The sequence below is a fragment of the Tamandua tetradactyla genome, chromosome 15 (genome assembly GCF_023851605.1).
Source record: "Tamandua tetradactyla isolate mTamTet1 chromosome 15, mTamTet1.pri, whole genome shotgun sequence".
NCBI classification, from domain to species: domain Eukaryota; kingdom Metazoa; phylum Chordata; class Mammalia; order Pilosa; family Myrmecophagidae; genus Tamandua; species Tamandua tetradactyla.
Window position 1 is genome coordinate 53,329,259 of NC_135341.1, and position 24,967 is coordinate 53,354,225.

Consider the following 24,967-nt stretch of genomic DNA (forward strand, 5'->3'; position numbering starts at 1 on the left):
ATGACTGTATAATGATATAGCTTTTGCAGTGTGACTGTGTGATTGTGAAAACCTTGTGTCTGATGCTCCTTTTATCTACTTTATCAACAGACGAGTAAAACATATGGAATAAAAATAAATAATAGGGGGAACAAATGTCAAAATAAATTTAGTAGATTGAAATGCTAATGATCAATGAAAGAAAGGGGTAAGGGGCATGGTATGTATGAATTTTTTTTCTGTTTTCTTTTTATTTCTTTTTCTGAATTGATGCAAATGTTCTAAGAAATGATCATGATGATGAATATACAACTATGTGTTGATATTGTGAATTATTGATTATATATGTAGAAAAGAATGATCATATGTTAAGAAAAAAAGAGTCTGGAGTCTTAGAGGCATAACTCTGAACATGCAGTTCTGCTGTCACTCACAAGACCAAGGTCTCTGAGTCGAGTTTATCTATTAGAGTAGAACTGAAATACTGAACATTTCTTTTTAAAACTGTTGGGGACAATTCTCTACCACAACTGCTTAATTAATCTGCAGTGTAACTAGGGTTATGCAATTTACCATGTGATGTAACAGACACAAGTGTGTCCTAGGTTTCATCACATGAACTTGATTATAATAATGCTAACTTCTATGCAACCCTAAGTCAGCATGTGGAAAAAGATTGTACTCTATAGCCAACTGGCCCTGGATTCAAATCACAGGTCTGCCAAGAGGAAAGGAAAAAATCAATTTGAAAGTGCCTGGCACATAGTAACCACTAAGTAACATATTTGTTTGATGCTCCTAAGTCATTTGCCCCTTACTTTTAACAGTGATCAGAACTCTTGCTGTGAATCCTGCCATCTTGGGGTAATACGAACTATAACAGAGACTTTTGCTTGGGATAATATAGCAGGTATTTTTTATTCATTTTATTGCCATGGGAGTCAGAGGAAAAGATTTTCACAAGGTCTTTTAGGCTCTAAAGTTTCAAAAAATCCTAATGACTTACCAATTCTACCCTTTCCCAAAGTAGCTGCGCAAACACCCACATGGTCCCTTGATGTTGAAAGGATGATGGAATTAGACTTTTGGGTGCCTCCCCTCCCTTTCTAACTGGTTTTTTGTTCCAGAGAGGGAGAAACTGATATTCTTTACCATTATCCCTATATTCTTGATAGCAAGGGGCCATAACTGATTCATGGTCTGGATGTCAGTTAGCAGGAAAGGGATAGCACAAAAGAACTTCATTCTTCTTTAAGAGACAACTACCTAGGACTTCATGGGGTTAGACACTAAGTTTTCATCCCCTTCTAAGTCCACTGAGAGTTACAGATTAATAGGCCATTAGATCTACATACTATGGCAAACACTACCCCCTCAATATCACTGCAACCTTTGAGATGGGTTTTTAGTTCTTGTTTTACAATTGGGAAAACTCAGACCCAGAAAGGTGAATGATGCAACAAAGATTCAAATCAGATCTGAAGGGCTTAAAGCCAGTTCCTAATCACTACACTATAGGAAAGTAGTCATTATTTTTGTTCCCTTTTCCTTCCATCAGAGTAAGTTTCCTTGACTTAGAGGCGCTGTGTTCTGGGTGCTGGGAACTAACTCTATTCAGCATAAAAAGGGATGTAGTGAGAGCAATGAGTTAGGGTATGGGTGAACACAGGTGCTGCTGAAGAAAGTTCTTTAACCATTTCAGAGCCCTGAGCTCCCTAAGAAAGATCAACCAGAGTAGACAAAGGATCTCTTAGCAAAGACAATGCTATATATTCACTAGCCCTGTTTCTTTCAATCTTGGGAGGGCAGCTAGATTACATTTTCTAGTTTTCCCTGAGGATCTAGAGGGCTATGCAATTGAGTTCTATGTGGGCAGAAGTTATGCATGCTACCTCCAAGCCTGACCACAGGTCCTCACTTCCAATCCTCCACACTCTCTCTTTCTTCATCTTCAAACCAGATACAGAGGATCCAGTGGAAGCTCTGATGCCTCAGAGCATGGAAAAACCTGGGTCCCTGAAAGACTGCATGGAGTAGAGCACACCTCCTTCCCCAAATTAGACAATGACATGAATAATGATAACCCTGCCCTGTATTAAGCCAGGGAGACTTGGAGGTTGTATATTACAGCACATTGCACATCCTGACTTATGCAACCCTTTGCTCTGTAATTCCATTGCTTAGCAGGGCCTTGACCTTTCTGGCCTTTCTTCTCACCCCTCCAATGAATTCTTGTTGTCTTTCCAATGCTCATTAGCACTTCTATCTCAGTCTGTGCTGAGAAAATTAAAGAAGATGAAATTTGAATCAGTCAATTTTTTCCTTGTTAGCAGCTCTGGTCTTAAGAGAAAGTAAAAAAAATAAAAGTCCATGGAATCAGAGAAGAGATGAAATACTGCTGAAGAAGAGGTTTGAAAATTGTCTGTGGATTTAAGTTTTCTGTGCTCTCTCTTCCCTTCATTAACTAAGGACTGACTTTGCCAGCAGAGAGCAGATCATGGAGGTCATTCCTGCCCACACATTTGTCTGTGCTCTTTGGGCAATTTTACTCCAAGGATAAGCTCATATTTCCCATGAAACCTCTCCAAGCTGAATTTTGATAGCCCCACCCCCACCCCATTAGCCCTCATTCAGCTTCAATGCAAAGAATCACAGAATATCATCAATGACAAAGGTGTTGGAAGTCAACAGATCCTACTCAGTCATTTTGCATATGGAGAAACCAGACCAAAGAGGGGAATTAATGTGCCCATAGTCATGCAGCAACAACTAAAACCAGGCCTTCAGTATCCCAAGTAAAATGCTGAAAATATACACAACAAGATCTCTGAAGTCACCCTTGTGTCAACTCCCTGAGGTCTTTGGAAGATGCACATGGTATGGCCCTTCTCTCACGGACTTTACACTGAATCTAGAGCATGAAAACTGAGCCAGATTGGTCTATGCAGATTGCACCCAACTTTATTATCCACATGAAAACCAACATTAAGGGCACCTTGAACCAGAAAGGCCACTCCAAAATCACTCCACAAGGTATATGTGAAAGGAGGGCAGCACAATCCTGGATGTTTAGCAACAAGGTGGGGAGCCATTGGGGTGAGATGGAGATAAAAGGGCAGTTAGGCATAAGAGTCATGGATTCTGGATAGCTTTGGATGAGAAATTCACCATCTTTCATTGCTGAGTTCATTCTTAAAGGCTAGCTCCGGCAGCTGGTTTGAAGCCAGGGAAAATCACTTCAATTAAGCCCACCCTAAAGATATCTGATTAAGCGATCATATTTGAGGGTATAAATGGGTCTACTTTCATGGCCAAACTTGCAGAGTCAAATTCTCCTTCTGAGAACAAATAATATTGCTATCATTCAGAGTTCTATGTCCAAATATTGGGGCAATAACATTCCCAGGTTTCTTTCTTTTCCCCACATTGTTTCAAGGGAAATATCACTTATGCAATCTTTGGAAAGGGACAAGGAAGGAGGACTGCTGTTTACAAAGCACTGAAGTAGATAAAGGCTGCCCTCCAGGGTCTCTTTAGTCTCTCCCTGACTCACCATGGCCCTCATTCACCATCTAGATGTCCCAAACACTGAATGAACCAGGAGCCCATCGAAATTCAGATTTTATTTCAAGTGGATGGTTCATATGAAAAGACTTTCTAAAGAGACCATTTACAGAGGCATGGAAAAGTGAAGTAAAGAAGTAAGGGATATTGAAGCATGCATAGATAGCAAGCACATTAAGCCATTACTAACTTCTAGGGCTCATAGGAAAAGGTGAGAATATAGTGTTACAGGAACTCAGAGAGGGCTAGACTATGGAGGGGTACATGTAGTCATGGAAGGCATAGCTACAGCCAGATATCTTGGTGTGGAGAGGGAGGAGGGAGGTAGAAATAACCTGGTCTTTCTCAACTGTTATCCAGTTTTCTGACAGGGTTTCCTATTAATCAGAATCAACTGGAAGCCAGAGGACAGTAAGAAAGTCCAGACTTCTGGAGCACAGGACAATACAGAGAAGGGGAGAGAATGCTGGAGGGCAGAGAAGGAACAACTAGCTCAGGCCCCAACCTCCTTATTCCTACCAGGTTTGTCTTTCTGCATTCTTCCAGATTCAACAGGTTCCAAAATCACCTGTCCTTACTTCAACAGATTAAACTGAACTCACTTACACAATAAGGGGAAGCACCCCAGCTATTCTGAATAAGTGTCTAAGTAAGATAATTCAAACTAAGAAATTAGTACACTTTAACTCATATTTTCAATTAATATTTAATTATCTTATTTTTGAAAGTCATGAGTGGAAAACATAGCATATTACTTGAACCTCTAATTTTTACTAATCAAAATATAGTTTCCTCTCATACCAAATGAGTCTGGATGCAGATTTCCCAGCAGTGCTCCAAGCAGCCATTACTAATCAACCAAAGTTAATATTTTATTTTAAATCTGCCAAAATTCCCAACTATAAATATTTTGCTAACAGAATTTGTCAATTTTTTTTTATATATACTTAAAAAATATTTTTATTGAGAAATCTCCAAACACACACAGTCCATCCATAGCATACTATCAATGGCTGACAATATCATCGCGTAGCTGTTCATTCAGCACCATGATCATTTTTAGAATAATTGCATCACTCCAGAAAAGAAATAAAAGGAAAAAGAAAAACTCATACATCCGATACCCCTCCCTCTCATTGACTACTAGTATTTCAATCTATCCAATTTTTTATCCTTTATTACTCCCTATTATTTATTTATTTTATCTTTATTTCGTTACTCATCTGCCCATACACTGGATAAAAGGAGCATCAGACACAAGGTTTTCAAAATCACACAGCCACATTGTAAAAACTATATAGTTATAAAATCATCTCATAGAATCAAGGCTACAGGAACACAGTTCAACAGTTTTAGGTACTTTCCTGTAGCCACTGCAATACACCATAAACTAAAAAGAGATATTTATATTATGCTCCAGGATAACTTGTCAACTCTGTTTGAAATCTCTCAGCCACTGAAACTTTATTTTGTCTCATTCTTCTCTTCCTCCTTGTTGGTCAAGAAGGCTTTCTCAATCCCATGATGCCAGGTCGTGGCTCATCCCGGGAGTCCTGTCCCACATTACCAGGGAGATTTAAACCCCTGGAAGTCATGTCCCACATAGCAGGGAGGGCAGAGAATTTACCGCAGAGTTGGTTTAGAGAGAGAGAAGCCACATCTAAGCAACAAAAGAGGTCTTCTGGGGTGACTCAGGCATAATGATGAATAGGCTTAGCTTATCCTTTGCAGGAATAAGTTTCATAGGAGCAAACCCCAAGATTGAGGGCTTAGCCTATTGAATTGGTTGTCCCCATTGCTTGCAAGAATATCAGGAATTTCCCTGATAAGGACGTTTAATATTTTCTTCTTTCTCCCTAGTCCTGAAATGGGACTGTTTTAGATTGCAAGCCGTGGAAATGTGAAATACCAGAACTAAAATGGCTTTTAAAAGAAAGAATTTAATACATTACAAGTTACAGTTCTAAGGAAATGAAATTGTCCAAATAAAGGCACAACAAGAGGTCACCTTCACTCAAGAAAGGCCAATGGGTCAAGAATACTTATGTCAGCTGGGTAGTTCTTTGCTCCTGGGCTTTGTTGCTTTCAGCCTCTGTTCCTGTGGAGGTTCCTCACTTAGCTTCTCTGGGGCTGGCTTTCATCTCTTGGCTTCCCTTGGCTCTCTCCAGGTTCTGGCTTGCTTTACATCTCCAGGTGATGTCTGCTGGTCTCCAAGTATCTCCAAACATCCATATCTCTGTTCTCTGCAGCAACTGTTCTCCATCTGCTCACTCTGTTGGCTCTGAGGCATCTGTCATTTCTGTCAGCTCTGAAGTTTCTCTCCAAAATGTTTCCTCTTTTAAAGGATTCCAGCAAACTAATCAAGACCCACCTGGAATGGATGCAGTCACATCTCCATGTAATCAAAAAATCACATCCACAATTGAGTATGTCACATCTCAATGGGGATTATCTAATTAAAAGTTTCCAAGGTACAGTATTGAATCCAGATTAAAAGAAAGGTCTGCTTCCACAAGATTGGATCAGGATAAAACATGGCTTTTCTGGGGTACATAATACTTGCAAACTGGCAGAGGGACTTTGCAAATACTTTTTCAATTCTCCCCCCAAATTACTCTGGGATTTATCAAGGCATCACACTAACCTGTACAAACTAAAAAGATCTCATGCTCTATTGAAGATTCCATGTAATCATGGTGTTCAAGTTAACTGACCGTACAAGTTAAATTAGATAATGTGCTACCCCAAATCTAAATTTTGCACCTAATACAAACATCTCTCCCTTTGGTCTCACACAGAAATTGAGGTTTTAAAATATGGACAGTAACATCCTTTATCTAATATTCTGATTTGTCTTAGTCCTATCCAGATCAGATTCATTCATATCTCTAGTCAAAGTCTGATCAATTTTTTTAACAGTTGTTGAATGGGATAATGCTGACTTTCATAGCTTCAGTGCTCTAACTGAGTCTCAGTGTCACATAAATACCTGAAGTTTCTGCGAATGACCATGTTATAAACAAAGAGCTCCAGTATCTCAAAATTTAGAAATAACAGTTACAGCTCCTGAATATATGTGACTGCTGTAAGAGCAGTCACATACCATCTACCATCTCAGGCTTTATCCTTTATATTTCTTTCCGATGGCATATGTGTGCCCAGCCCTTCTCCCTCAACCATACTCACATTCAGCTTCATTTAGTGTACTTATATTATTGTGCTACCATCAGATAGTATTGTGCTATCCATTTCTGAATTTTTATAATCAGTCCTATTGCACCTTCTATATTTCTTCAGCACCAAATGCCCAATTTCTACCCTATTTCTATCTCCTGACAACCTGTGTTCTTAACTTTAACTCTAAAAGTTCACTCATTGATGTTAGTTCATATTAGTAAGATCACAGACTATTTGTCCTTTTGTTTTTGGCTGATTTCATTCAGCATAATGTCCTCAATGTTCATCCACATTGTTACATGCTTCATGATTTTATTCTGTCTTATAGCTGGGTGATATTTCATCATAGGTTTATACCACAGCTTCTTTAGCCATTTGTTGATTAATGAACATTTAGACTGTTTCCATCTTTTAGCAATTATAAATAATGCCAGTATAAGTATTTGTGTGCAAAGGCCCATTGTGTCCTTGCCTTCAGTTCCTCTGAATATATAGCTAGCAATGGGATTATTGGATCATATGGTAATTCCATTTTTAGCTTCCTGAAGAACCACCAAACTGCCTTCCAGAGCAGTTGTGCTATTTTACATTCCCACCAAAAGTGGATAAGTGAGCCTCTTTTTCCACATCCTTTCCAGCACTTGTCATTTTTTGTTTTTTTGATAATGGCCATTCTGGTGGGTGTGAGGTAATATCTCACTGTAATTTTGATTTTTATTTACCTAATAGCCAGTGAAGTTGAGTATATTTTCATATACCTTCTAGCCATTTGTATTTCCTCTTCTGAAAAATGTCTGTTCATATTTTTTTTTTTTTTTTTTTTTGCATGAGCAGGCACCAGGAATTGAACCCAGGTCTCCGGCATAGAAGGTGATAACTCTGCCACTGCACCACCATCACCCCCCTTGTTCATGTCTTTTGCCCATTTTTTTAAATTGGGTTGTTTCTCTTTTTGTTGTTGAGTTGTAGTATCTATTTATATATTCTGAGTTTTAAATCCTTATCTGATATGTGGTTTCCAAAGATGGTGTTCCATTTAACAGGCTGCCTTTTTACATTCCTGACAAAGATTTTTGATGCACAAAAGTGTTTAATTTTTGAAGAGATCCCATTTATCTATTTTTTTTCATTACTCATGTTTTGGGTGTAGGCTGTAAGAAACCACCTCCTATCACAAGATTTATAAAATATTTCCCTATGCTTTCTTTTAAAAGTTTTATGGTCTTATCTGTAATGTTTAGGTGTTTAATCCATATTGAGTTAATTTTTGTATAGGGCGTGACATATGGAAACCCTTTCATTCTTTTGCATATTGTTACCTAGTTCTCCAAACACCATTTATTAGAGGCTGCTCTGTCCCAGGTGGGTTGTCTTGACCACTTTGTTCCAGTTTGAATCTATTATGTACCCCAGAAAAGGCTTGTTTTAACTTTGATTCAATCTGTGGAGGCAGCTGTTTCTTTTAACCCTAATTCAACACTGTAGGGCAGAAACTTTTGATTAGATTATCCCCAGGGAGAAGTGGCATGCCCAGTTGTGGACGTGACTCTTTGTTTGAATGGAGATGTGACTCCACTAATTCCAGGGGGCTCCTGATTAGTTTATTGGGATCCTTCAAAAGAGGAAACATTTTGGAGAGAGTCAGAAATGATAGAAGCCTCAGAGCCAACAGAAATTACAGCACAGACTGAAATTTCAAAACAGAGCTGGCACAGATGCCGACACGTGGAGAACAGAGATACGGATGTTTAGAGATGCTTGGAGTCCAGTAGACATTGTCATGAGATGTTAAGCAAGCAAGAACCTGGAGAGAGCCAATGGAAGCCAAGAAATAAAAGCCAGCCCTGTAAAGCAAAGTAAGGAATCCCCAAAGGAACAGAAGCTGAAAGCAAGAGCCAAGAAGCAAGGGACCAGCAGCTGCCAGCTACATGATTACCCAGCTGACAGAGGTGTTCCTGAACCATCAACCTTCCTTGAGTCAAGGTATCTTTCCCTGGATGCCTTAGTTTGGGCATTTTTAAGGCTTAGAACTGTAAGTTTATAACTTATTAAATTTCCCCCTTTTAAAAGCTGTTCAGTTCCTGGTTTATCTGTGCATGGGCCCTGTTTTCAGCAGTCCAAATTTGTTCATTAATTCTGCAATTGGAGCTTGACTGAGATAACTTCTTGCTACTAATAATGTTTCCTTTCCCCTTGGGTAACCAGCCTGCTGTGCTTGAAGGAGGGATTCTGGCTTCCATATTTTGGGAGACTTACAGTTCTGTGTGGAATTCTCATCCGTTCAACCCATTCCAGACTGGTGTACACTGTGTGTCTGGTTACTGATGCCCCCCGAATCAGTCCTGTGTTGAATACTTTACGACCAGAATATGGTTTTAGTTTCTGCTCTGCTATCTTTGTGGCTTCAATAATAAAGTTGAGAATTAAATAGGACTATGTATAGGAAAGGACATATAGAGTGACCAAATGACAAAGAAGCAGCCTAGGGATAATGATATGTTCTCGTGGCACCAATATTGCAGAGCCAAAATGTGGGCTTCTTTGTATCCTTGTCCAATGAGACACTCTTCTGGAAACAGCTTTCCAAATACTGAAGAGTAGAAAGTGGGGCCTGTCACCTCCCTCAGCCCATGCTTCACCACATGACACACATATACAGGAGGATTGCATCCCCAAGCTTAACCATCCTTTTGCATAGAAGAATAGCAATGATGCAGAATAATGCAAGTTTGAAATTTCTGTGTTTAGCAGCATTTCCCTCTTAGAATGCATGATCTAGCGGGAGCCATGCAATATATATATATATATATATAAAAAACAGAGAAAACTTACGATAATTGCTATACCCTGAAACTGGGAGGTCAAGGAAACACTTTGCAGCATATTTGTTAGCTGCCCTTTGATTAAGGTGAGGCCATAAGATTTGTTACCATAGTGAAAAAAAGAATAGATACCAAATAGAACACATAAGTCAATACACAGCTTTTAACTATTAAAATAAAACTTTCGAGTTCCTATCAAGGTAATAGTCATATTAAACGGAGAAGAGTATTTTATATTTCTTGAACTTTCAAAGGCTGGGAGTTGAATTGTATCACAAACCAAAGGAAAGAAGAGAACTCAAGACATAAGAAAAGGGAAATCCTAACCAAATAGGAAGGCCCAATTTTTCCAAGTGAGTATGGAGAAGAGAAAAAATAGAGAAGAAAACTGGGAAACATGTGTCTTGGCTTCATTCTAGGCAAGGAGTTTGTGTATAGTGGTAACCTTTCAGTTAGTACAAGGATGCTTGAGACCACTGAGGCTAACCACCCACTTCCTATCTCATAGCTTGAGAAAGGTGGCAATGCTTTAGGAGAAACTCTCCATCAAGCTTACCACAAAGTCCAAAATGGATCAGGAGTAATGGTGCAATATGGGTGGAGAGTATTATCTAGATATATGGATTGAAGCGGCAGTCTTGATTCCTCATAAATTATGCATGGTAAGCAGGAGACCTAAAACACCTGTGTGTCATTTTGAGAAGACATGGAAGTAACAAGAACAATGGTGAACCAAGTCTGGGATAAGAGCAAAGAGGTTATAGAGAACCAGGACTTTGTAGTAAGACTTCAACTTCAGGTGAAACCATGCACCCTGGAAGGCCAAAGAGGGTCAGCTATAATGCAGAAGACACATCCCAGTGACTCAAGAAGCATCCAAGTTATTCAGTTCATGACAGAGGCCAGCAAAAGTCTGAAAGAAACACAGGAACTTCAATAAAGGCATCTGAGGATCTTTCCCCAACACCATGAGGACACATAAGCCTTCCCTAAAAAATTACCCAAATACTGTCATGGGAAGGACAGAGAGGAAAGAAAAGAAGGATGAGAATGGCCTATTTCTAGAAAAATACTGAGTTACATCAAGGACATAGTTTAAAACATAAATTTAAAAAGGGATAGTTGACAAGTGTACTTTGTATCTCTAGCGACGGATGGTTGTGGGGCTCATTATTAATATTAGACCAGTTACAGAGAAATAAAGAAACTGTCTTTGTATGTCTGAACAGGACTATACACATTTACATACTCACTACAGATGTCATCAAACCCCTGCTGCTTAAAGAAGGTTCCCAGCATCATATACGTCCAATTGATTCTTTTTATTGTGTTCTAGCTTCTCCACTCTACCAAATTCAGCTGCTACTATTTCATATATGTCAAATCATTCTCTTATAGTCCTGTTTACTTTTCAGGAAAACTCACATCACTATTTTCAAATTGACTACATAGGTGGTAAATATTTTGAGTTCTTGCTTGCTCAGAAAAGAAAAAAAATAGCTGGGGACTTACTCAGAATTTGAGATTCTTCATTTTCTTCAAAATTTTAAAGATATTTATTTACTATTGCCAGTGAGAAATCTGATGGCAACCTGACAACCTGATTCTCATTGGGCCACAAGCAACCTGCTTCATGTCTAAAGAAGCTTTAAGGATATTCTTCTTTTAAAATTTGGAGCGTTGTTGGAGCATTGTTAAGTTGGTTGCTTCTAACTGTGGGTCTTTTTTCTTCAGCTAATCCTGCTCAGTATGAGTTAAGCCATTATATCCTGAAGACATTTCTTTCTTCAGCTCTGAAAAGTCTCTTCTATTTTCCATTGGTTTCTTCCACTCCATTATCTCTATCTTCTGCTTCCTGGAACTCTTATTGGATGAATGTCAAACTCCTTATTACTAGAACTGTTTATATTTTAAAATTTTCTTAATAGTGAAAACCGATGCAACATATATTTCAAAAAATAGGGATGATTAAATATATCATTACACATTTATTGGTGAGATACTAAGTAGTCTTTAAAATAATGATTTATAAAATGAAATCTTGTTGGATTAGCAATTTAAACAAAAATACAATAAAATGAAACCAGAAATGTACTAGAAGAAAACATCAGGAAAAAGAAAGTTGTAATCTCAGAGTAAAGAAGGACTTTCTGAATATAGTACAAACCCAGAATCATTAGGGATAAATTGATAAATTGGAGTGAATGAAATTTTGTAATTTTTTTCTCTTTTCTTGGTAATAATTATTAAAGTATAATATACATAGAAAAAAGCACACATGTACAAATTACTGAATTTTCACAAACTGAACTAAGTAACCAGTACCCAGATTAAGAAAGACAACATAGCTGACACCCCAAAACTCTTCATGCCCACTTCATGTCACCATATCCCCAAAAGTAACTGACCTGACCATAGAGCAGTTTCCTGTTTTTGAACTGTATACATATATATGGCATAATACACCATATATTCTTTTGTACCTGGTTTCTTTTGCACAAATATATTCATGAAATTCATCCATGTTAGTGTGGATAGTTGTTGTGTGCTTATTCTCATTGTTGTATGCTGTTTCACATGTAAACATACTCCCATTTCTATCCATTCCACTGTTGATGGAAATATCCCTTTAATTTGGTTTTTATTATGGGAGATTTCCTTGACTTACCTTCTAGCTTTTGTCTTTAACCCTGGCATCTCTATTTATTATTTTCTCATCCTTCGAGTTTTTTGGCTTTTTAAAAAATTTCAGGGAACACATTTTTAGTTTACAGGATTCCTTTTTTTACTACCTACTCATCCTTTTTATAACATCTTGTTCTTTTTAAATTTTTTAATACTAGTGAATATCTGTCTAAATCTCCCTCTAAAAACCCTGAATACTTTCTAAGGACACTAATTAGAACTTTTAAATTCATTTTTATTCCCCAATTATTTCTGTTTCTTACAGAATAGTTGCTCTGTTTTTTTCATCTTGATCCTTCCTCTGACTTTAGTACTATTAGTTTTCCTTTAAAATCTGATGATTCTTAGTTGAGAGTGCATATTCATGAATAAAGAGCTGAATTTCCTTACACTGGGGTAGGTCCATTGGCCTAAGAGGCTTCTTCTTAAGTGGGGCAGCTGAAGGCAGGCTGTAAGCCAGGAGGTAGAAGCTTTTGGACTAGTAGACATCCCTGTAGGGCTCAGAGGAAGGGAGCTGTCTACAGGCTGAGCCCCTCATACTGACAAGGAAAATGGGCTTGGGTTTCATATTGTAATCCTTTCCTGGGTGGAACTACTTTGCTCTTGATTTCCTTATTTTCTCTTTCTAATGTTAATTTCTGCTGAGTTCACTTCAGAGTTAACTTTCAATCTGCTCAGATCTCCAAAACCACAGGAGGACACCTTCTTAGAAAGATTGCCTATTTTCTTTAGACAGTGGTTCCAGGACTGTGCCAGCATCATACGCTCAGTGTTTGAGGGGAACTGGGAAAGAGAGAAACATCCCAGGAGCCTCAGCTGTTATAATTTCAGTTTTTAAATTAATAATTCTAGTGATCACTGTATTTCAGCCATTCTGTATTTATTGACCCCAAGCTAAGAGCTTTTTCTATTTGCCCTTAGAGAGCATTGGCTTCCCCTTGAGTATTCTGGGCTGCAATTTCTCCAGTTCTGTATATGACAAACTGATCACATCATCCAGGATTTTCTTAACTTCCTCTTTCCTTGATTTTTAGTACTATGATGTTTAAACTACTATTGTTAAAATCTCCCTTTTAGTCCTTTCAGGGGACTTTGAGGAGCAAAGAAAGCTAGACATATCAGTCTTCCAACCTGAACCTGAAACCCAGATCTGCAGTTTTATATGTCACTCCTGTGGAGGGGAGGAAAATGGACTGGAAAGGAGCAAGAATGGCCTCAAGAAGACTTTATTTAGTAATCCAGGAAGGATATGACAGGTCCTTAGGTTAGAATGGGGGCAGTGGCAGTGTAGAAGAATGGAAAGATTAAAAAAGAATTATGGAAATGGAATTGGTAAGGGATTAGACATGGGAATTGACAGAAGAGCTACAAGGTAAAAAAAAAAGCTGGTGTAAGTAGAGGACAGGGGTGCCATTCACTGAGCTGGTACTTGTATTGGTCAAGATTCTCTAGGAAAATCAAACTGAAAGTATAAAATATATATATATATATATATACATATACACACATACATTATAGGAATTTACACACACAACTGTAGGAGATGAGCAAGTTCAAATTTCATAGTCAGACCACAAGGTAGGAACTCTGATGAAGGATTCTGATGAATTCCCCAGGAGAAGCTGGCTGGTTAAAGTAGGGATAGAAATTCTTCCTTCTGACTGTTAAAACCATCAGTTCTCCTTTAAAGGTTTTCATTTGATTGGATGCGACTTCTCTCATTGTTGAAAGCAATCTCCTTAGTTGATTGTAGATGTAATCAGCCATAGGTGCATGCAATCAACTTACTAGTGATTTAAGACCATGAAATAGTTTCACAGTAACAATTAGGTCAGTGTTTGTTTTATCAAACAATTGGATACCATAACCTAGCCAAGCTGACACATGAACTTAACAGAGAATAAACATTTTTCTTGCTGTTGTTATTTTTGTGAAGGAATAGCATCCTAATGCATCAAAACATTCGTGATTTTAGCTCAAAGTTTCCATAAGCTGAAAAGTACCAAATGTCCAAATTGAACCCAGTAGAATAATATGTGAATTTTCAGCGTCAGTTTTGCTAATGAGATGTAACCAATACTCTGTGGAGATTTTACCAGGTAAGCTCAGGAAACAGGCAGCAATAACCTCTAGAAGACTCAGACACTGAATTGTTCCTTGAACAACTAACTGCTTAGACTATGCTTCCTGAACAAATTTTATTGGCAACTTGTATAAATTTTGAGAAATGGAGGATCTTGGGTAGAAGTTTAATCTTTTTATTTCCTCTGGTGTTCTGAAATATAACTAACTTCAATAAATTCTATATTTTTATAACATATGAAATCTGGACTGTTATATTTTGATGCTTTTTGCACCCCATATGGAAGCGGTCTTCAGGGAGGATGCTAATATCTGATTTTAAGTGGGAAGGAAGGAATTAAGAGTATATTTCCAGAAACAAGAAAAAGTGAAAACTGAACTCAAAAGAGAAAACCTCCAAATCCAGAAGTTTTGGTTCCAAATCCCCATGCTTTTCTGTCTCCTTCCTTGAATCTGACCAATTCTTTAACTGCCTTATGATCACAGCATTGAGGAAAAAATCTGAAGAGTGATGTTAAGGGAGTGATTCTTCAGTACTGAACATCCACTAAATGAAATGCTAAGAATTCTTGGGGTTTATTTTATAGACATTATTGAATATTTTTGTTGCAATAATGACTCCTATGTTGACAATGGACTATAGTTAATAGTACAATTATAAAAATGTTCTTCATGAATTATAACAAATGTACCTCACTAATGCAAACTACGTGGAAATTCTGTATTTTATGTATTTTATGCATATTTTTGTAAACCCACAATTTCTATAGCAAAAAATTATTAACAAATAAAATTTTTTTAAATCATATTGTAAAATAAACCAAAATCAGATGCCTAGAAACATTTTATTTTGTGCGTGTGTGTGTGTGTGTGTGTGTGTGTGCGCGCGCTTAATCCAGTTTAGGTGCATCTGGGGGAACTAAAGTACCTTTAAAATTCCAACCAGATCATAGCATTATTAGATAATGTTTTTATTTTCATTTGGCAATATTCATGAGGAAATTGAATTCTAAGGGACACAGAATGTCAAAAAAGTCATAGAGACTACTGGTTGAACAAGATGGCAGTACAAGATGCTCCAGGGTCTGTTCCCCAAAAGAATATCTGGAGAATGAACAGAAACATCCAAAGCATCTCCATTAGAAATCCAGAAGGCAGTTAAAGGACTGCAGTAACTGGGAAAATGCCAAACCAAGAAAATGAAGTTTTTTAAAAATGGTAGGAGAAGCTTGTGGTATCCTTGTTGACCTATCCCCCAGTCTCTCTCTGGCAAAGTGTAGAGACAATGTTCACTCCCATTGTGTGTACCTGGTCCTCTTCCAGAGAATGGGAATAAACCCTATGAACATACTGTGGTTCCTGTTCATAGGTATCATTAGGTGACAGGTCTGAAAAACAATCAGGGGACCTGTTTCTGCTCATTTTCCCAGAATTTGCTCTGCAGGCAGAAGCAGCTTACAGATAGCAGAAGCAGTGTAAAAACAATTAAATCAGAGATGTCTGTGGCAAAGGATTACTCCTATAAGTCATACAATAAAGCACCCAAGAGAAGAAGAAAATGTATTTAATCAAAGTGGAGGGGCATTCAAATTCCTGTAAACAGTGGAATTTCTAAGACCACAAACAAGTAAAGCCTAATACATAGGCCCAGTAAACACAGAGAGGGCACTGTATTTTATATTCACCTAGGGCTGATTTTCTTGATCTGAAATAGAGCACCAGCCAATGCAGAGCCAATTTGCAAAGACTGTGAAAGATAACTTTTTGTTGATTTGTTTGGGTTTTTTTGCTCCTGGTACTCAAGGAAATCTCTGTCATATTACTAGCTGGAAACAAACTTAAGGATCAGACAGCTCAGGGACTGAATCCCAGAGTTAGCACCTCAAAATGTAAAAATGTATGGTATGCAGTAAAAGATTCAAAATATATAAAAGAAAGGAAATGATGAACCATCCAAAGGAACAAGATTAAAAAAAAACAGAAATCATGAGTGAAGAAAACTAAACATTGGACATCCCATAAAAAGACTTTCACAAAAAGGATCCTGAATATGCTGAACGAAATAAAGGAAAATACATAAAAAGAACTAAGGGATATCAGGAAAACAATGAATGATGAATATGAGGATCTCAATAAAAAACAGAAATTTTAGAAAGGAGCCAAACATAAATGCTGAAGCTGAAGACAAGAATAACTCAAATGAAAAATTCTCTAGAGGATTTCAACAGCAGATTGGATCTAGAAGAAGAAAGAACCAATGAATTCAAACACAAGACAATCCAGGTTCAAGAACAGAAAGAAAAAGGAATAGAAAAAAGTGAACATATTCTAAGAGACCTTTTGGACACCATCAAGCATACCAATATATACATTATGGAGTACCCAAAGGAAAATAAAGAAAAGGGGAAAAGGAATAGTCAGAGAACAAATAGCAGAAAATTTCCCAAATTTAATGAAATACATGAATACACACATTCAAGAAGCCCATCAAAATCCAAACAGAATAAACTCTGCCCATACACAAAGAATCACAAAGAATCATGCCCATACACAAAGTAGTCAAATTGTTGAATACTAAGTTCAAGGTAAGAGTTCTGAAAACTGCAGGAGAAAAAAACAACTTGCTTCATTGAGAAACTGTGTAGGTAAAAAGGCAGCATGATGAAATACCTAAAGTGGTGAAAGAAAACAATTTACAACCAAGAATTTTATATCTGGTAAGACTGTATTTCAAAAATGAGGGAGAAATTAAGACATTCCAAGATAAGCAAAAGTTGAGGGAATTCATCACCACTTGACTTGTCTCACAAAGCTATGCTAAAGGACTGAAAGGAAAAGACACTAGACAGTGGATTGAATGATAAAAGGAAATAGACCTCTGGTAAAGTTAATCATGTGTAATTATAAATGTTACCATTATCATATTTTTCCATATGTAATTATGCTTTTTTACTTCTTATAGGTTAAAATGCAAAACCATAAAAAAGTAATAAATTTATGATTTTGGACATACAATGTATAAAGAAAAAATTTTTTTTTCCCAAAGTATTTTTTATTTCAAATTCATTGAAAGAAGTACAACAAGTGGTGGGGCGATGGAGGGGAATAGTGTATGTATATGCTGTTGCACTTAAGATGGTATCAAATCAAATGTGGCTGCTACAGATTTAGAATGTTAAATTTAAGCCTCATGGTAATCACGAAGTAACTATATGAAAAATATATATAAAAAGCAATCAGAAGGAAAAAGTCATTTAAAAAATAAAAAATAAATAAATCAGAAGGAAGTCAAAATAGAACAACACAAAATAATCAAATAACTTTGTAAGTAGGCATTAATAGAAGAAATGAAGGACAAAGAAGGTTTAGTATTCTCAAATACCAAAAAAGAAATGTCAGAGCAAAATATCAACAGTTAGTTAAAATGTAAATTAAACTCTCAAGTCAAAAGGCAGAGATTGGCAGAAAAAAGCATGACCCAACTATATGTTGTTTTCAAGAGACTCACCTTAAACTCAAAGACACAAGTAGGTTGAAACTAAATGGAAAAAATACCATGCAAATAGTAATCAAAAGAGAGTTGGAATAGCTATACTTGTATCAGATAAAATAGACTGTAAGTCAAACTTGTTATGAGAAACTACAAAGGTAACTACATACTGGTAAAAAAAAAAGTCAATATAACAAGAAGACATAACAATTATAAACATATATGCACCTAACAGCAAGGCTCCAAAATATTTGAAGCATAAATTGACCAATTTTAAGGACAAAATAGATACTTCTATATTAATAGTAGGTGACTTTAATATACCACTTTCAATAATGTATAGGAGATCGTGAGGAAATAGAAAACTTGAATGATGCAATTATCCAACGAGATCTAATATATATATATATTTAGAATACTTCACCCAACATCAGTAAAATACGCATTCTTCTCTAGTGCACATGGATCAATCTCCAGGAGAGACCATATATGAGGTCACAAAACAAATCACAATAAACTCAAATATATTGAAATAATACCATGTATGCTCTCTGACCACAATGGAATAAAAGTAGAAATCAATACAGTAAGAAAGCTGGAAAATTCACAAATAAGTAGAAATTAAACCATCAACTGCTAAACAACCAATGGGTCAAAGAAGAAATCACAGGCGAAATTAGGAAATATCTTGAGGTAAATGAGAATGAAAACAAAACATACCAAAACTTATGGGATATAGCAAAGGCACTGCTGAGAGGGAAACTTATATCTCTAAATATTAAAATGTTTATGTTAACAAAGAGGAAAAAGAACAAATATTAGAACAAGAGATAAATGAAATACAGAATAACAAAACAATAGAATCAATGAAAGCAAAAATTGTTTTTTTAAAAGATCAATAAAATTGACAAAACTTCAGCTAGACTGACAAAGAAAAAAGAAAGAGGATAGAAATAGCAAAAATCAAAAATGAAAGGGGGCCCATTACTACCCATTTTGGTTTGCTAAAGCTGCCAGAATGCAATACACCAGAAATGGACTGGCTTTTTCAATGGGGATTTATTAGGTTACAAATTTAAAGTTGGCTGTAAAAATGTCCAAATTAAGGCACAGCATTTAGAGGAAGATGCCTTCTCTGAGGAAAGGCTGCTGGCATTCAGGGTCCCTCTGTTATATGGAAAAGCACATAGTAACATCTGCTGGTCCTTCTCTCCTGGGTTCTGGTTTCAGGGGTTCTCTCCATCAGCTCCTGTAGGTCCTTGCTTATTCTCCTGTGGTGCTTTCTCTGTAAACTTTCTTGGCTTTTACCCTCTCTCTTACCCTTTCCATAAAGAACTCCAGAAAAAGATTAAGACCTACCATTCTTAATTGAATTGCCTAACCAGAAAGTCTCACCCAAAATAGGTCTTCCCCCACTGGAGAATGGATTAAAAGAACATTAACATAATGGGTTCAAACCAGCCCACTACCCAGGCACAGAGTTAAAAATAATTATTAGAGGATACCCTGAACAATTATTTGCCAACAAATTAGAAACATTCAATATCATTAGCTACTAGGGAAATGCAGGTCAAAACCACAATGAGGTACCATTTCAAATCCACTAGAAAGGCTACTATTAAAAAAACAGAAAACAGTAAGTGTTGGATAAGATGTGGAGGAATAGGAATGCTTATTCATTGTTAGAAATGTAAAATGGTGCAGCTACCAGGGGAGACAGTTCGGTAATTACAAAGGCAATTAAGTATAGAATTACCAGATGACCCAGCAATTCCACTTCTAGGTATATATCCAAAAGAACCAAAAGCATGGACTCAAACAGATATCTGTACACCAGTGTTCACAGAGGAATTGATAATAGTTGTCAAAAGATGGAAGCAACCAAGTGTCCATAAACAGAAGAATGGAAACACAAATGTGGTATATACATACAATGGAATATTACTCAGAAGATAAGAAGAAATGAAGTCTTGATACAGGTGACAACATGGAAACACCCGGAAGACACATTGAGTAAAATAAGCTAGACACAAAGGGACAATATTGTATGATCTCACTGATATGAAATAATTAGAATAGGCAAATTTATAGAGTCAGAAATTAGAACACAGTTTAACAGGGCTGGGATGAGGATAGGGAATGGGGAGTTAATGCTTAATTGGTACAGATTTTCTGTTTGGGATGATGGAAAAGTTTTAGTAATGAATGGTAGTGATGGTAGCAAAACATTGTGAATATAATTAGCACCACTAAATTACATATCTTAATGTAGGTTAAAGAGGAATTTTAGGTTATATATATATATATATATGTTACTAGAATATATGTTACTAGAATAAACTTTTTAAAAAAACATGACTATACAACATAAACAGTGAACTCTAATATAAACTATGGAAAACATTTAATAATATAGTTATAATAATATTGCTTCATCAATTCTCACAAAGTTTCCACAACAATGTAATGTGTTAATAATAGGGAAAATTGTGTGAAGGGGTGGAGTTTATGGGAACTCTGAATTTTCTGCATGACTTTTCTGTACATCTACAACTTTTCTAATAAAAGACATATTTTTTTAAGTCATAGAAAAGACATAAGGTTTTGGTAGCAGTAAGGAAAAGGATACCAAGGGCCTGGTTAGAGAGAAACATAAAGAAGAAGGGATGAAGCTTGACAAAGGAGAAAGGAGTACTCAAATCCAGGGCTCAGGTCCTGAAAAGTGAGACTCACCTCTCTCTTTGGTACTTCATAAGCATATAAAAGCACTTTTACTTAATTTCATCTTTGTTTCCTGGGAGAGTGGGAGGTGTAAAGTGAATTTGCCCAGGGCTTCACAGTGAGCAGATGTGCTCAGTGTTACCTCTTAAAAGAATGAAGTCTTTCTTCAAGAGTTAGTACTAACTCCCATCATTCAGCTAAACCAAGAAACAACCTAATTAATGTTATTTTTTGCTGAAGGGAAAGCAAATGATCAGTTCAGATCAATCCATCTAATTTAAAGTTGACTTTGTATAAATGAAGAGGCAAGGAGACAGTAATTTGGATTTCCAGCTAAGGATGGAATGCTAGATTTGAAAATTGCACTGTATTGATTATCTCAAAGTAATACCCTCAAACTAATGGAACCCAATCTGACATGAAATTCATATTCATTGATCCTGGGTTTAATTTGTTGTTTGTATATGAACAAAATAAAGGATCTGAAATGGTTACCCAAGATTGCTTCTTCAAGCCACAAATATCTGCCATGCAGCTTTGTTGATGGTATGTGAGTGAGAGTATGTATGTGTGTGGTATACAAGGATGTATAAGTAAATATGTGTGTGTTTGTGTGAGTGTGTTGCATTGGGGTATTTCAGTGTGCGCAGTGGAATATTTTCTAGAACTGCTCTTCTCAAAAATGAAAAGGTGAGGAAACAAGCAAAATAAACTGATATTATAGCTTTGATCCGGTTCCCTAGATGCAGAGCTTGACACTGAAGTTCAGACACATGATTTACAGGGGGGGTTTCAGGAGAAAAGGAGTAATGGGATCAGGATGAGATAAGAGAAAGAAAGACAAGCAAAGACATGGTCTCAGCTGGAGATAATCTTCAGTTTGATCCAAAGGGGAGCTCTGAATCATGAATTGCATCATAGAATTGCTCCCACCTTGAAGCAAGAGGATTGGCTTTTTTTTCACCATCATTTCAGTTGATCATTGGCTGCAGGTTATGATTCTGGATCAGGCAGCTCTTGCTTGGCTAAGGGCCAATTTTCTAGGGACAACATCAACTATAAGCCAATAACAGCCAATGCTAATAGTAACTAGGATATAGGTGTATTGTCTAGTCAGTAAAGGTCAGAGTACCAACAGTGCCCACTACATGTTATTTATGTTTTTATTTTTTTGAATAGCAAACTCACCCAGAGCACAGCTTATGTCTTCCGCAGTTTTTGATGAGCAGCCATTTGGGCTGTGAGCCAATACTAAGCAACATTTACAGGTCCAATGGTGGCTTCATGCTGTACTAAAAAGAGCATAAGACAAAAACTGGTAAAATTTGAGTGAGGTCTGTAGTCTAGTTAACTATATTGTACCAGCTTCAATTTCCTAGTTTTGATAATGTACTATAGTTTTGTAAGATGTTACCATTGGGAGAAGCAGGGTGAGGGGGACACAGGTATTCTCTATACTATTTTTACAACTTCTCATGAGTCTATAATTATTTCTAAACACAAACTTAAAAAAAATAAGATCTGGAGGTAGAAAATGCAGTTTCAGTCCTGGTTCCTGAAGTTATGACCTGTAGAAAGCCAAAATAATAAGGACACTTAAAGGACAGCTACTACGCTTCATTCTTCTATATATTTCCTATCCTTTCTCAGAGCCTGGACCCTAAAAAAATACACTATGAAAGAAGAAATCATTCAATGATTCAAGGAATGAATGAGTGAATAAATAGTTGACCTTGAACAAATTACTTATATTTGAACCTCAGTTTCTGCATGTGTTCATAAGGTAATTATAAAGATCATATGAATTCACAAACCAACAATGCCTGGTGTGATCTCAAGTTGTTCCTTATACTGTCAGCAGAACTCGGGACAGGCTGGTAAGAGATGATTAGAAATGCAGATTCTACACCCAATTCAAGATGACAGGAATGAAGCAAAGTTTGGGATCTATTTATGGGAAAGAGCCCAAGCATATTTTTAACAGGCTAATGCAAAGACCAGAAAAGGACACTGAAGAAAGATAAAAAAGAAACAGAAAGGAGAAAGAGAGGAGTAGAGAACAAGGAGGTGAAAGAAGATGGAAGTGTTACTTAAGGTAGAAAGCTGCCAGTATTCTTTCTGGCCTTCCTGGTTATAGGTTGTTGCCAGAACCCTACATCAAACAGGGATACCACAGAGAACTAACGATGCAATCTGAAGCCCAACTTCCTGTAAGTCCACTGATTTGAAGAACCCTTCTATCTACCCTCAGAGTATTCTAGAAATTTATTAGTTCTAAAATGACTCAAACTTCGTTTCCAGAGCAATTTTTTAAAAGAAGGCAGTGTTGTTTATATATGTATAAAAAGTCTGTCGTTATGGAAACTTGTCTTGAACAAAGCTCCTTCCAACAAAATAAGTTCTCTACAATCACCAGAATTGCTTCATAAGACCAGAAGAAAGGAAAGTGTGAGAGAGACATTACTGTAAAGCTGTGGGAGGAAAATAAAATTCGTATTACCTTAATACCCAAATTAGCATGCCACTATCACACTTCTAGAATAAACTAAGCAAGGCTTTCTTTCCTCTAACAGTCTCTGAATCAGACTTTCTTCTTTTGTTTCACAAAAAAGTGGAGATTAGCCTTTGGAAATGGCATCTTCCTTTTTAATGAATTAAGGAGACTTGGCAAATGGTCTAAACTAGCTGTCAGGTTGTCTTCAGGAGTGTGTGTGTGTGTGTATGAATCAGTGGAAGTTTGACCTGTAGGAATGAGAGAAGTGGTGTTCTCCTTATTTCAGGAATGATTTCTCTGCTCTAGGATTAAGATCTCCTGCCTCTGTTTACTTTTCTTTTACACCCTGGAATACCCACTGATATCTGCAGGGATGCAACAGAATAGTTTTGGGCTTAGAATTAAAAGATCTGATTCTAAGCTCTTCATGACAGTGGACAAATCACTCGACCTTCTCATCTCTGGTTAGGAAAAATTCTATTTGCCTTGACCTCCTTATGAGGAGGTTGTAGGGATACCAAGATGACAATGATTATGCTTTGTAAATTCCAAGCAGGATGCAATTGTTAGTTATTTTTATCGCTGGACATATCTTAAACACTATTATCCTGTAAGGTCCTTATCCCATGTGACAGTTTGGGGAATGCCTGCCTGCACTGTCCCTAGGTATCATATTACACAGGATAACACTATGGGAAACATCACCATGCCAGACAGTATGCCAAATACTTAACTCCTTTACCTTATTTACCACTTAAAACAACCCTCCAAAGTAGGTGTTATTGCGCTACCTTTCAGAGAGGAAACTGAGACTCAAGGAGGCTGGATTAACTACCCCGAGATCATATAACTAATAATTAACTAAGAGAGTAGTAGTTCCATGTCTATGAGTTTCCACAACCTATGCTGTCCCCCAAAGCATCATGGTCTATGTTCTATGAACTCACTCTGTGCGGTGCTTTCCTGAGGCTTCATATGCCTTCCCATGCCTCCTGATAGGTTTTTCTTGACTCTGAGAGATGAATCATCCAGCAACCAGTTTGCTCAATTAACTTCCTTATCTCATTCAATTTGTGAAAAAAAGGTGTATTTGTGGATTACAATAATGAACAAAACATCCATTCAGCACCATTTCTTTTGCCATTTCAGCTTGCCTATAATATAATAATAGAACGCCTTTCCCAATGCAATCAAAATTCTTTTCAGGCATGCACCAGAGAGAAGAGAAGGAGAGAGGGTGCATTTGTTTGCTATCAGACTGATTGCTATTTTCTTCGACATCATTGATTTTCTCTCTCATCTATCCAATAATTGATGTAAAATTCCAAGGAAGTACTGTTTTGTTCTGGAAATGCAATAAGAGAAGTCTGAAGAAACCAACATTAGCATAGAAATAGACTTAAAAATCTCTTCAATCACCGCTAATTTGACGTGGAGGCATGCAATACTTTTCATCTCCAAAGCTCTTTGCAAAAATTAATCACCAATTAATCTAAAAATTTAGCCTAGTATTTATCTATTGTCTGTGCATTCTGAGCTTGAAAGTGCTTATGTATAGTAGTATATCTGGTAAAACTATTGCATGATGAACAACTAGTTCTCAGAGAAGGACTGATCACAAGTTTATTCGTGAGATGAGACTCAGATTATTCTAAGAACTGCTAGTTCCTTGGAAATGCTACAAAAATATTCTCTTGGAAGTGTGCTAAAGGAATTTCTCCAAAGTAATAATACTAATCAGTGAAGAGCAATGAACTCAGACATAGAGAATGAGCTAGTCTACCCTTCCTTTCAGATTCCCCAGAGCTTTTATTCATAGCTACTTCCTGAAATACTATTTTATGGAGAAGAGACAAATTGCATTGATCCCAACCAACAAAAGAATTATTAAACCAGAATAGGGGAAAGAGAGGAGAGGGTGGCAGGAGAGAATGGGAAGGGAAGGGAAAGGAG

At 36.9% G+C, this 24,967-nt stretch overlaps 1 long non-coding RNA gene across 1 annotated transcript in view; it reads right to left on the bottom strand.

The window, feature by feature from the left end:
• LOC143657984 (uncharacterized) overlaps positions 1-21,814 on the bottom strand; it is a 224,975-nt gene extending 203,161 nt beyond the window's left edge. The window contains exon 1 of the long non-coding RNA XR_013163046.1: positions 21,709-21,814. This is a non-coding gene — a long non-coding RNA (uncharacterized LOC143657984). The remainder of the gene's footprint in view (positions 1-21,708) is intronic.
• Between the last annotated feature and the right edge of the window lie 3,153 nt (positions 21,815-24,967).